Genomic DNA, 12921 nt, shown 5'->3' with positions numbered 1-12921 from the left:
ACACTTCCTCCACAGGAATCATAAGTATCGAAGTACAGAAAAAAATATTTTCAATGGGAAAGAAGAGACTACATCAAAGCCACAAAGAATGACACCTTGCCTATGGAAGTTGGAATATAATAGAATTAATCGTTGAGGTAATGTCGTTCCACCTAATAGTTTATGTTTGTAATTTATATATTTCTATTGTGATTTTTGTTTACTAATTGTGTAATTGATGATCGTGAAGGTCGTCAAGGCAGTACTAACAACCTTCCAAAGGGACTAAAAAGCTATCCCAGACAATTTAGCAGGTTTCCCTAATACGAGCACTTACAAATTGTGCATTTGTTTGATATATGCATATTGGAAAGAATATAACAAAGCCATTGTGGAAAATATTGGATGGAAGGCGTGACAAAGAAAAAATTGTCAAAATTTGTAATGAAATTCATGAATCCAATCATGCATTGAAGAATTTCATTCACTCAAATAGCAGCAAAGATCAAATTAATATAAGTGCCCTTCCTTGGTTATTAACGGAGCAGCAAAGTGATGCCATAAAAGAAGTCATATGAAAAATTTGATTTCCCACAGGATTTGCTGCGAACATAAACAATCTCATATCAAAAAAAAGTGAATTTGGGCCAGGGCTCAAAATGCATGATTGGCATACTTTCATCAAGGTAAGTTATGTTCTTCTGTATTTACAATATATTCATAAACTACGTGTACTGTTCGTTATGTTATGTTAGAAAACAATGAAATGATTGGTTTATAATTATTGTAGTACATGCTTCCTCTATCTCTCCCAGAGCCCTTCAGCAATAACATCAAACAAGTGATATACGATCTTGGAAAATACATGAGGTAAGCAGTAATATATGTTCAATTTGTTGTATATATTTATTATATTCGTGATTTGTTTTTCTTGCTATGTAATCTATTGTATATTATTTTGTAAAGTCTCGTATCTATATATTTTTTGTGACTTGAATCTCTTAATGTAGGTGGTTGTCATCTAAAGAAATCCATAAATAAGATATAAACTATTGGAAGAGAAGAATTCCTCATTTACTGTGTGAAATGCAAAAGTGTCTACCTCCAACTTTTTTCAATGCACAGGAACACTATCTCATACACCTAGTTGAGGAGACTGAATTGTGTGGACCCGTACACACTAAATCAATGTGGATGGTTGAGAGGCACTTGAAATCTTTGAAGGCTTTGGTTCGACAAAGAGCACATCCTGAGGGTTCTATGGTAGAGGGATATATGGTATACCAGACTATGGTGTACATTACTGCATATCTTCCTAAGTTTGCATCAAATATCCATGTAGATCGCATTTGGGATCTCGAGCCTTTTAAAAAATTAGAAGGGGAGTACTTGATGGGGAAAGGTACATTGAGGAAAGTGAGAGGTAATAAATTATAAGATGTTATTGTAATGAATTATTTCTTAATCTTCAAAATAAATCGGTTGTAAGTTGTCTATTTTTCTTTTGTACAGGTGCTCGAGAGTGGGATGCACTACATTTGTATATTGCAAACAATCTTGATTGGATGACGGTATGGATTGAACGATGTCAACATTCTGGTCGGACATTAACATGGGAAGGTGTATCTTCATTGGTTAAAGAAGCTCGTTGTAATAGAGATTCCAGTGTTACACAAAGGGAAATAGATTTAGCACGTGGTTTAAGAGATTTCCAAGTACGTACAAATTTATTAATCACCCGTATGTTTATCAACTCATGATACAATAATTTTTACATGTTTCACATATTATTGCAGGTTAAACACCACAAGGCTATGTTTTGTAATGGTCAAAAATTTCACATCAAAGTGTTGGATGACACAAAGAAAACTTGTGATTCAGGAATAACTACAATCTTTCAAGTGACTAATATTTCATCTAGAAACGACTTACATCCTCAAGAGTCTGAAAATCGATACTATGGCAGTTTGGATGATATACTTGACTGTGACTTTAGTTCCTTCAAATTAGTACTCTTCGTTGTCAAATGGTACAGGCTACGACTTAATCCAAATGATCCTGATAGAACTATTATTGAACATGATAATGGATTTACAATGGTTAATGCAAGGTCATTTGAGCCAGTTGGGGATGAGCCCTATGTTCTTCCAAGCCAATGTGAGCAGGTATTTTACTCAGAGGTTCCACATAAACCGGGTTGGACATTTGTTGTTAGACATGAACCGAGATGAAGGCCAATAAAGTATAATGTGATGGAAGAAGAAGATACCGAAGAAGTAGAAGATGATGTAGATGTTGCTACTAATGATGATGATGAAGATGATGTTGATGTTGATGATGATGATGTTGATGATGACGATGACGACGACGATGACAACAATGATCACTATCTCCATTGGAAGCCACATGATGAATTGTTATACTTTGCTTCTTCATGTCTATTCATTTGACTATCTTTTGCTAATCTCTTGTATTTTGTTATGTTTTGAGGTCCAATTCTTTTCTACTTAAGCTTATATCCCTCATGTCATGACCTGGCATACCTTTTGTGACTATAGAGTGGTCAATTCTTTCATAATAAAAATGGTGTGCATACTGAGCTGCAACATCTTCGCTACAATTAATCGATAAATACATGCATTATGGCTCCTATTTGATAGAGTATTTCCTAGTCCTGTCATGTTGAAAGTGAAGTATATTCTCGAGGTGCAACATTGTATAGATGCAAAAAATCGACCAGCTTGGAGGCTGAAGCCATTATTTGAGTTGTATAGCTATAAATATCTCTGTCCATGTTCTTACCATGTTTATGTTTACAAAATTTTCAAAAAATTTGGCCTCAAATTCCCCATGATCTTAATATGATTAGTTGTCCTTTACACTCTCTAGTTGAACTCTATTTAGCACTTGGATGACCAAGCCATGTTTTTGTTTGTGATATTTCATAAGACCATCTGCCATATATATCTGCATGGCAAGCCCTCGTTTTGGAGAAATGATGATCAAAAGTATGCCATTGCAAGGTGTAAAACATATATGGTATAACAATTCTACAACTAGCATTAAAAAGCACTTTCCTGAGCTAGTTTTTCCACATTGTCAAAGAATTCCTTTTCAGGAATCCACAGTGACATTTTAGAGTTAGTTCTATTCCTTATTTTGTCTATAGGGAACATTGCACTAATGCACCTTGGACTACATAGAATTACAGCTAGTTGGAGAGGAAATAAATGTTAAGATTCAGGATCATTGATTAGATGTTCAACCATATCCAGTGAAAATTGATTTCCAAGCAATTCCCTTCTCAGCTGAAGCTTCGCCAATTATCTTGCAGTAAAAGCTTGATATGCTTCCATAACGGCAACTTCAACTTACCCCTTCTACTTGATGGCAAGTGACCTAACAGACGAGTCACGAGATTGCATACATCCTTGAGTAGTATCTTATTGCCCAGATCTCAAAAATGTATCATGACTAGCTTCTAAACCATCTTCACATTAAAAACATTTTTTGCCATATGGCTCAGTTGAAGGCTGAAATGATACTTCAACATGACAATTAGATTCCACAAGATGGCTCTCAATAAGTTGTTTTATGAGGCTCCTGCTATTCTTGTTCAAGAAAAGAATGTGATTGTTGGACTTCGAAACTGAAGGCTTTCTCTTCCTAGATAAACCTCACTCAAACAGCATGCACTTGATGTTTTTTTAAAAATCTCTTTTAACATTTTTGCAAACAATTTGTATGCATTCTCCCCAACTTCAGCTTCTTTTGGCATTATGCCAAACAACTCATGCCTGAGTTGATGCTGCAATTCAACTTATGATATTCAAATTCACTGAAAATCAACGTTCTCTATGTAAAATTTATGAGAATCCTCATCAAAACTAACGAATGATTTTCTGCAAGGCTACTTTATGAAATTCTTGGAGCAAACCACAACTGGAACAGCATAATAGCTAGAGGTTAAAGATAATTCCTGCAGTTGTATGCGCTATCAGAGTTCAACAGTTTTTTTTTTACAACTTTTTAACATCAATTATCATTTGTTCTTTTATACTTCGTGACAAAGACTCATGAAACTTATGAAACTTTTTGCAATAGGAGCTGCAGCATCATTTCCTGGATGTTCCTATGTTCCTAGTATGGAAACGATGAAGGATGTCATATTGATTGTTAGCGACGATGAAGGCATTCCATTAAAAGTAGCCAAAGTTCCAGGTACTTTAAAGTTATTATTCTATAGTGATATAATAGTAATTTAGTTTTTGATCACTCTTCATCGACTAATGATCCCATGATTGTTTTGTAGGGAATGATGTTTTTTGGAGAAAACTTAGTGATGAGTGTTTGCGAATATTCGGGCCCACCCTGCGTACTTGGTGGAACATCATATCCTAACTAAAACCCCAAACCACTATTTTGGTTTCATATCATTGCTAGAATAGTTTTCCTTTTCATCCATTTCTTGAACTATATTAAAGGTAGCTTCACTTCATTTATGAGTCTAACATGTTTTTTTTTACTTAGAAGGTGGAATAACCAAGACAAACTGTTGAAGGATGATCTTATAGAGAGCATGACCCAACTCTTTGGACCTCGTGCATTCGAGAGAAACAAGCTCTTTGAAAAGTTGGTTTATGTTTGAAGTATATTAGGGACCAGTACAGAAAAAATTTACAGGATAACCCCAGGTACGAGCGTCCGCCCTATGTTCCTGAGGCTGAGTGGTAGGCTCTGATTTTGGATGGAAAGTATAAAGCTGACAAGAAAAATAATATTACACCAGTAGAGAGTACAGCAAGGTATGTGATACTATTGAGAATGTAATTATGTACTAATTAACCTCTATATTTATGCTATCTAACATATTTCAAACTTTTCATAGATTGCCTGACACATCAAAGGCAACAAAGGCGAGACTAGAAAAGCACGGGACACACAAGCTTGGCTCTGGTGGTTTTTCGAAACTTCAAGCACGAGTTGTAAGTATTAGTAAATGAAAAATTGTATCAATTTTTTTATATATTGTGATGGGAAATGCTAGGATAGACTAGCTTGTCTATGCTCCTGATCCTCAACTTTTGCAACTTTTGTATTTCCTTTTGATATTTTAACTACCCTCCATTGGTTGATGAAACAATGTAAGTAAAATTCACCATACCACGCAAAAATGCAGGGCTCAGAGTTCAAGAGATGCCTCACAGAAGAGGATAAGATAATTGGCTTCCAACAAGGCTATAGAGCCGTGGCTAAACGGCTACGAGCTGAAATCAGTGTGGAAGGTTCCAATAATGATGCATCTGAGCCACAGGTAAATAAGCTATATGAAATTTATTTCAAATTGAATACTTTACCAATTAGTCTATTTGATGTTAAGTTCCAATATAAAGTGAGTATATATGTTTTAAGCAAGCAATGATAACAATGTGTAGGATGTTGGAATGCAGCTTAACAATCCTTCTACCCAATCTGTGAATGCTGAAGGTTCGCATGATGTGCATCCCAGTGGTGGAGGTATACATTTGCTATTAAAAAATTTATATGTAATTGCAATTGGTGTTTGGATTAACGTAACATTTTGTATAGCAGTTGTAGAGGATCGAGGGGTTGATGTTCATGAGCGTGTTGAAGTTGAGTCCAGACAAAATGATGTGCTCAGATCAGGTAAAGAGCGCCACAGGTATGTTATTTAAAATAATTAAATACTTGTAACAATTATAATAAATTATTTTTAATTTAACTCTTTTATTTGTTATTGCAGAGGACCCCCCTTTGCAACAGCATAGGAATTTGAGATCATCAACAATAGAGAAAAGAACAACTGATGAGGGGGGAATTGATGATGACACTAATGCTCCTCTTAGAGCTTACATAGAAAAAAGAAATAGAAAGAAAAAAAAGAAATGATTGTCATCTACATACCTTAATAATTAATGACTGAATTTTATGTCTCAATGAATTTAATTATGTGCTAATGAATGTTCATGAATTATGTGTTAATGCAAAATATTGATGAATGTTGCATGTTTACGAATCTAATTTGTTAATGAATATTATCATGTGATATTGATTGAATGTTACATTTTATTAATGGTTGAAAGAATGAATGAATGTTAGATGTTAACGGGGAATGTAGAGTGATGTTAGGGGTAGGGGGTGGGACCAAATGAGCTTTCACCTTCACGTGGTTGGCCCTGTTTAGTAGAGAATATTACACTATTCTCGAAACAAAGTGAAGCTCAATAAGATACTAAATATTTTTCTATTTTGTCCTATGTTTAGACTATTGTCCTATGCATCTAAGGCTTCATGCTTTGAACTATCATGAAGTTCTAAACTTGTAGCTTTTTTATTGCATCCTTGGATCTCAGCACTGTCTTGGGATTGTGTCATCACCAATGATATGATTATCATAATTAACTAGGGACTAATGTATTATCGATGCCAAATGTATTAGTGAATGGGCAAAGTTGACTAATGAATTGCTGAATAATATAAACTTCTAATTAGGCCATGACAAAATCATAGACAAATTCATTCAAGCAAAGCTTAAAGATCTCCAAACATTAGAACCGTGCAAAGTGAAATAAGCATATCTAAAAGGTGATCGAGTAAATGTAGCTGGGCAAAATCTGCTAAATTTATGCTCACGTTCGTTGCATTTCCCTCTTCTTCAGGCAAGTCTTTTCTCTTCCACCTCAGCATGAAAAGGACCATTCTTGTTATTTGTTTGTTTAACTATTGTTTTTTCATCGACTAGGATGTAGTAGGCTTCCAGGTACTGGGTTCACAATGAAAGCATGGAAAATTTCATGAACTTTCTATGTCTATTAAATCATTGTTAATATTAGTCATTTTGTCAATGTAGAATACACATTTTGTCTATTGTTATGTTCAGTCTGGATGATATGCATATGATATAGAGCAGATCTTAATGTTTTGATTTGCAGCTAAACGAGAGTGTTGGTTGCAAGGAAAAGAATATGGAGATTAAGAAGAAGGTTCTAATTTTGTTTGCAGTATTATGCAGCTTTTGCATTTGTGGCTCCACAAAACGAGGTCATCATTTTCTTGTATTATTCTTGGTTGAATTGTTGATCGGTCATGATTTTCTTGTATTAGTCTTGGTTAAATTGTTAATCAATATCAGTGAGTGCCAAAGTAATTTGGATAATTAATTGCACAACATAGACTTAATTCTTGGAAGTTATAATTGTGTTTTATATATGAACAGTGCTTACATTGAATTTCTTTTGAGATAATCAATGTTCAGAAATTATAAGAGATTTTAGGAAGTTCGTGTCTAAAAATCAAATACCATATATTATTAAGGATATGAGTTCTCTACAATCCATTATAATTGAAAGCAATCTTGTAGGTTAAACTGATTTAATGGATCTCAATGACCTATTGTAGGTTAAACTGATTTTATGGACATTTCTAATCACACTCAATAATGTATTACAGAAAGAAAAAGGATCCAAAAGTTTAATCAAAAAACTTTTTTTCAATGTGTGTGCATAGTTTTCTTTTGATTTCCTCTTACTAGTGTTATATGATGTTCTAAAGTTTCCTAAAGAGGAACATCTCTATCTAACTTGGTTATGCTTGTTGTGGGCGTGATCTCAATGTGGACATCCAAGTTTTTCTAGAGTTAAGTGCATGCTAAGAATCCTTAATGTGGAAGGATTTGAATTGATATTACCTATCAATAGAATTATTTTTAGTGGTACGTAAGGGAACAGTCTTTTCATGATCTACCAGTCTGAAAACTGATTTCTTTTTTCTTGAGGCAATGTTGGTGTGCTCAATCCCTGCTCTTGATGCTTTGATGTTTTTATATTCATGTTATTAGTTTTAACTGCCTAATGTTAAAAACCACTACTTCAAACCTACTCATCAACTTGGCTCTAAGTGCATGATCAACCTACTTTCTTCCATCTTTCGTTGCTGAGAAATGTTTTCTATTACTCCACCTAGTGTTTCATGTTGCTTCTATACCGTCCTTGACAACCAACTTACACCACAGCTTATGGGAGCATTTCTCACAATCTTCATTCTAGATTAAAAACTATCACATATATTCAATGATTTCTTTCTTCCTAGTTAACAAATTAATGGGTATTATATCTTGTTATACACACCCATTGGCCCTAAGCACTAATTTGTGTGTGTAATATAACCAGTGACAGCGCCACACCATGGTAGATTCATAAGGGAGGCAACGAAATCTCCCACAGTAGCGACATATGACTACATAATTGTGGGAGGAGGAACAGTAGGATGTCCACTAGCAGCAACACTTTCACAGAACTTCACAGTATTGCTTTTGGAAAGAGGACGGAGCCCATATAAGAATAACAACATTACGAGACTAGAGAATTTCTCAGCGAATCTGGCGGACAATTCCCCAACATCGCCCTCCCAACAATTCGTGTCAGAGGACGGTGTATACAATCACAGAGCACGTGTGTTAGGAGGAGGAATTCATTAGTCAACTTTGCCCATTCACTAATACATTTTATTGCATCCTTGGATCTCAGCACTGTCTTGGGACTGTGTTATCACCAATGATACGATTATCATAATTATCATAAGGTGGTAAAGAAAATTGGAAGAGAAATTATACATACTCAGCGCCTCACCTCATTGTAACTAAGCCTAAATTGGAGAGTTCAATCTTCATAAAAAATCGCAAACCTTACTTTGATTTCCACTTTTTTGTATCATGGATTGTTTAAGCAGTATACAAATCTAGTCCTAATGTCATTATTGTTTTTTCTTATGAAGGTATATGGGCAGGTATGAAAACTATGCACTATTTTGATGGGAAAACTTATGAATGGGTAGGAATAAGCCGACAGCGTAGTATTATGGGTAAGGTAAGTATTATCTTCATGCTCAATTTTCCTTATCCAAGTAGAAAAGTATACTGTTTTTAAAATTTTCCAATCTAATTATATAGCTTTGGAAATAATGTATTCATAAGGCAGAATGTTTACCTATCTCATCTTTTAGAATTGTCGATTGTATCTCTCAAATCTTAGGAGATCAGTTTTATGTTATGATAAAAATCTTAACTGAATTGAATCCAAAAACCAATCACTATGATTATAATAAATAGTAGAAATTTAATATCTGATTCTCTATAATTTCTAACTTAATATAAAAAAATTGACTGAAGCTAAATATCACATATATCATTTTTGAAGGACTATCAATAATCTGTTATTATAGAAGTGAATTCTATAGACATTAGTAACATTTCAACAAATAAAACTACCACGAGTCATCAACCATCTCGAGTGTTGAGTGTTCGATCAAGGGATAAGTATTAACTGCAGTCTTATCATTACTTTTAGAAGTTCAAGTCATGCTCCTCTAAAAGCATAGAATGCTTTTTCCTCCTCTATTTTAAAGAAGAATAATGGTTCAGATGCAAGAGTTTTATTAGAATTCAAGTTATTTTGTGTTTATTGGCCTTGACAGGAGATTTTTTGCTACGTTGTGCAGTGGCAAGTGTTAAACTTTAATGCAATGTTTAAAAAGTCTATCGACATTGAATGACATACTGGACTCGACTGGCTGTAATTGGAGGTTATTACATGCTGGAATCGTTTAGGAGTATTATAAGAGAGAGTCATCCTGCGAATGGCAGTTCTGAGCTAATTTTTTTCGCAGGCATGCCAAGTTTGGGGGCATCGATAAATGAAAAAAGATTTCACTCCAACTTCACTTGGTGAGCTGAGGACCTGTAGCCTGAATTTTGCTCCCTTCTTTTCTGTGAGCAATCGTTAAGATCTTTGAAAGCTGAAACGAAGCTGCTTTAAGTCCCCTTTCACTCGGCTCAACAACTTTTCAAGCTTGAAGCGCGACAATTGTTCAGAAAGTCATTTTTTTCTTTCGGATTTCAAAAGGCCGATTTGTGGTGATTTTTAGCGGTGCTCAGGATTCCATTCGGCCCAAGGCTGTCAAAGTTTCTGCAGAGGTATGCAAGTTTGAAATTCTTTGATATCGTCTCAAAATTTGGGCTCAATCTGAATAAAATCCTTTTGCTAATGTTTTCAAAGAATAATAGATTGTAGATTATTTATCAAACTATAAAGTTTTCTAACAATTTTGAGAGATTATCTGTGAACAGAGGCTATAGATGTCTGCAAATGCTTCATTATAGACCTGTGTCTAAGTTCCTATGTGTGAAGTCGTTAAGCTCAATTAATGATTCGATTTCTTCACCAAATTTGGCTTTAATACGAACTAATTCCTTCGCTAGTCTTTCTATGCTTGAGAATTATTGTTTTTCTTTGTCAATCTGGAAACAATTGGATACTTTAGATGTTGCTTGTAAATAGAAGGATATCAAGCCATCCCTCAAATAAAAAACGTAAGGTACATCCTAAAAATTTCCATGAGGCTAGAACATTTTAGGTATAGCTGCAAAGAATTAAGAAAGCATGGATGCTAAAAACGTATGCAAATTTATTTTTTGTTTTACAGCGTAGCCGTCGCAATTGCAATGTCTACCACTAGCTCAGCGACGGAATTGTTGTGGCGGCGACGCCAACTGCCGTCGCAATGCTAGTGGCAAATGTCGCAATTGCGACGTCCGCCACAAGCATTGCGACGGGGTTGACTTGGCAGCGACGCCAACTTCCATTGCAATTTTTTTTTTGTTTTATGACGTAGCCATCGCAATTGCGACGACCGTCACTAGCTTAGCGGCGGAATTGTTGTGCCGGCAACACCAACTGCCGCCACAATGCTAGTGGCGGACATCGCAATTGCGACATCCGCGACAAGCATTGCGACGGGGTTGTTATGGCGACGACGCCAACTTCCGTCGCAATTGCTAGGTAGTCCGTCGCAATTGCGACATTGGCCACAAGCATTGTGACGGGTTGATGTCACAATAAAGTGGTTGTATAGCGACGGATAGGCGTCGTAATTGCAACGGCATGGGATAGACGTCGTAATTTGCAACTAAAAAACGACAACGTCTATTACTGTCGCAATGGCGACACATTGCCATCGTAATTACGACACATAGCCGTCACAAATCGATGCCAAATGTGTTAGTGTTAGTACTCTAGATGGAATCCATGTCTCTTATGTTTCTTGTGGTCCTTGGCATACAGCATCCTCTACAGTCTACACGGCAGCTGTTTACATTTGGTGATGGAACATTTGCAGTCTACACGGCAGCTGTTTACATTTGGTGATGGAACATTTGGAGTCTTGGGCCATGGGGATCGTAAGTGTGTCATATCCAAGAGAAGTCAAGTCTCTAAAGGGTTTTTGGAACTGTTGGAATTGCTTGTGGTGTGTCGTACACTGCTGCAGTGGTAGAGGTCATTGTTCAAATGGGGTGATGGAGATAAATGTCAACTTGGTCATGGGGATAAACAGACAAAGCTTGTGCTGATGTGTGTGCCAGCATTCACAGATTATAACTTTCGACAACTTGCATGTGGTCGTAGTCTTACTGTGGGCCTGACAACTTCTGGTCAAGTTTTGACAATGGGAAGTACTGTTAATGGTCAGCTTGGCAATCCCCAATCAGAGGGCAAGTTGCCTTGTTCAGTAGAAGGGAAGCTGGCAGATGACATAGTTAATGAGATAGCTTGTGGAGTGTACCATGTTGCAGCTTTGAAGTCAAAAAATAAGGTTTATACTTGGGGTAAAGGAGGTGATGGAAGATTAGGCCGTGGGGATGTAGAAGATCGCAATATACCCACACTAGTTGAGGCTTTACAAGATAAATATGTCAAGAACATAGCTTGTGGCTCCAATTTCACTGCAACCATATGCCTCCACAAGTGGGTTTCAGGGGTAGATCAACCGCTATGTTCAGGATGCAGGCAATCTTTTGGATTTACAAGAAAGCATCACCAATGCTATAATTGTGGTTTAGTTCACTACCATTCATGTAGTTCTAGAAAGATCATGAAGGCTGCACTGGCACTAAATCCAAATAAACCACACTGTTTATGTGATTCTTGTTTTGCCAAATTGAAAAAAGCATCAGAACTGGCAATGGTATCTTATAATAACAACCAAAACATGCTTCCTAGGCATTTGAATGATATATGAGATAGACCAGAAAAATCAAAAAGAAAAGGTTCAAAGACACAATTTACAACTCTGGAAGTAAAGACCCAAGGCGACAAGTGTGGTATAAAGCTGGAATCTTCATCCCAAGTACCTCCTTTGCTACAGCTGAAGGATATTACTATCTCAAACTTACTTAATTCACAACAAACACTAACAAAAGCAGCTATTTCAATTCCATAGTCAACAAACAACTTACAATCAATATCACCACTCTCAAGGAGATCTAGTCCAGCACCTTGTTCTGCAACACCAACTACACCAACTCCAACAATGGGAGCCCTTTCTTCTAACAGAGGTCTGGTTGAAAACCTTAAGAAGACAAATCAAGTCTTGAGTGAAGAAGTCCTCGAGTTGCAAAGGCAGGTACTTCAATTATTCAATAACATTTTCATTATATAAAAATGTAACTCTGTTCCATAACACTTTGTAATTCAATATGGGGCCTGGAGCACTGGCCTCATTTCATTATCAGTGCCTAGAAAAGCCATGCAGCTTCAAGATCTTAAAAATTAGCATGCAAAGAAGGCACAAGAAGCCCTATCTTTTGCTGCGGCAGAATCTTGTAAATGCAAAGCTGCAAAAGAAGCAATCAAATCCTTGAGTGAACAAGTAGATTCATCTAGAATTCAAGCATATTCTGTAAACTTGGTTTTCGCACTGATTTTCTTTCAGAAAATGGTTGGGCACTATTGTTATTTGTCACTTAAACTTGTTATACCCCTTTCTTACATGAACCACTGCAGAGGAAAGAATGTATCTGATAGCATGCTTTTTATTACAATATTTTCTAGATGTTGGACTTGGGATGTTAAAGGCAAGCCCAACTAA

The 12921-nt window shown here is 36.0% G+C and overlaps 1 pseudogene; it reads left to right on the top strand.

The window, feature by feature from the left end:
• The window catches only part of LOC149532266 (PH, RCC1 and FYVE domains-containing protein 1-like), a 57573-nt pseudogene extending 45501 nt beyond the window's left edge, over window positions 1–12072 (top strand).
• The last annotated feature ends 849 nt before the right edge of the window (window positions 12073–12921 follow it).

This window comes from Cupressus sempervirens, chromosome 10 (genome assembly GCF_028749045.1).
Source record: "Cupressus sempervirens isolate cs-2001-9-10 chromosome 10, ASM2874904v1, whole genome shotgun sequence".
Taxonomy (NCBI): domain Eukaryota; kingdom Viridiplantae; phylum Streptophyta; class Pinopsida; order Cupressales; family Cupressaceae; genus Cupressus; species Cupressus sempervirens.
Note: the sequence above shows the minus strand (reverse complement) of the source record. Positions and strands in the feature narration are given on the sequence as shown.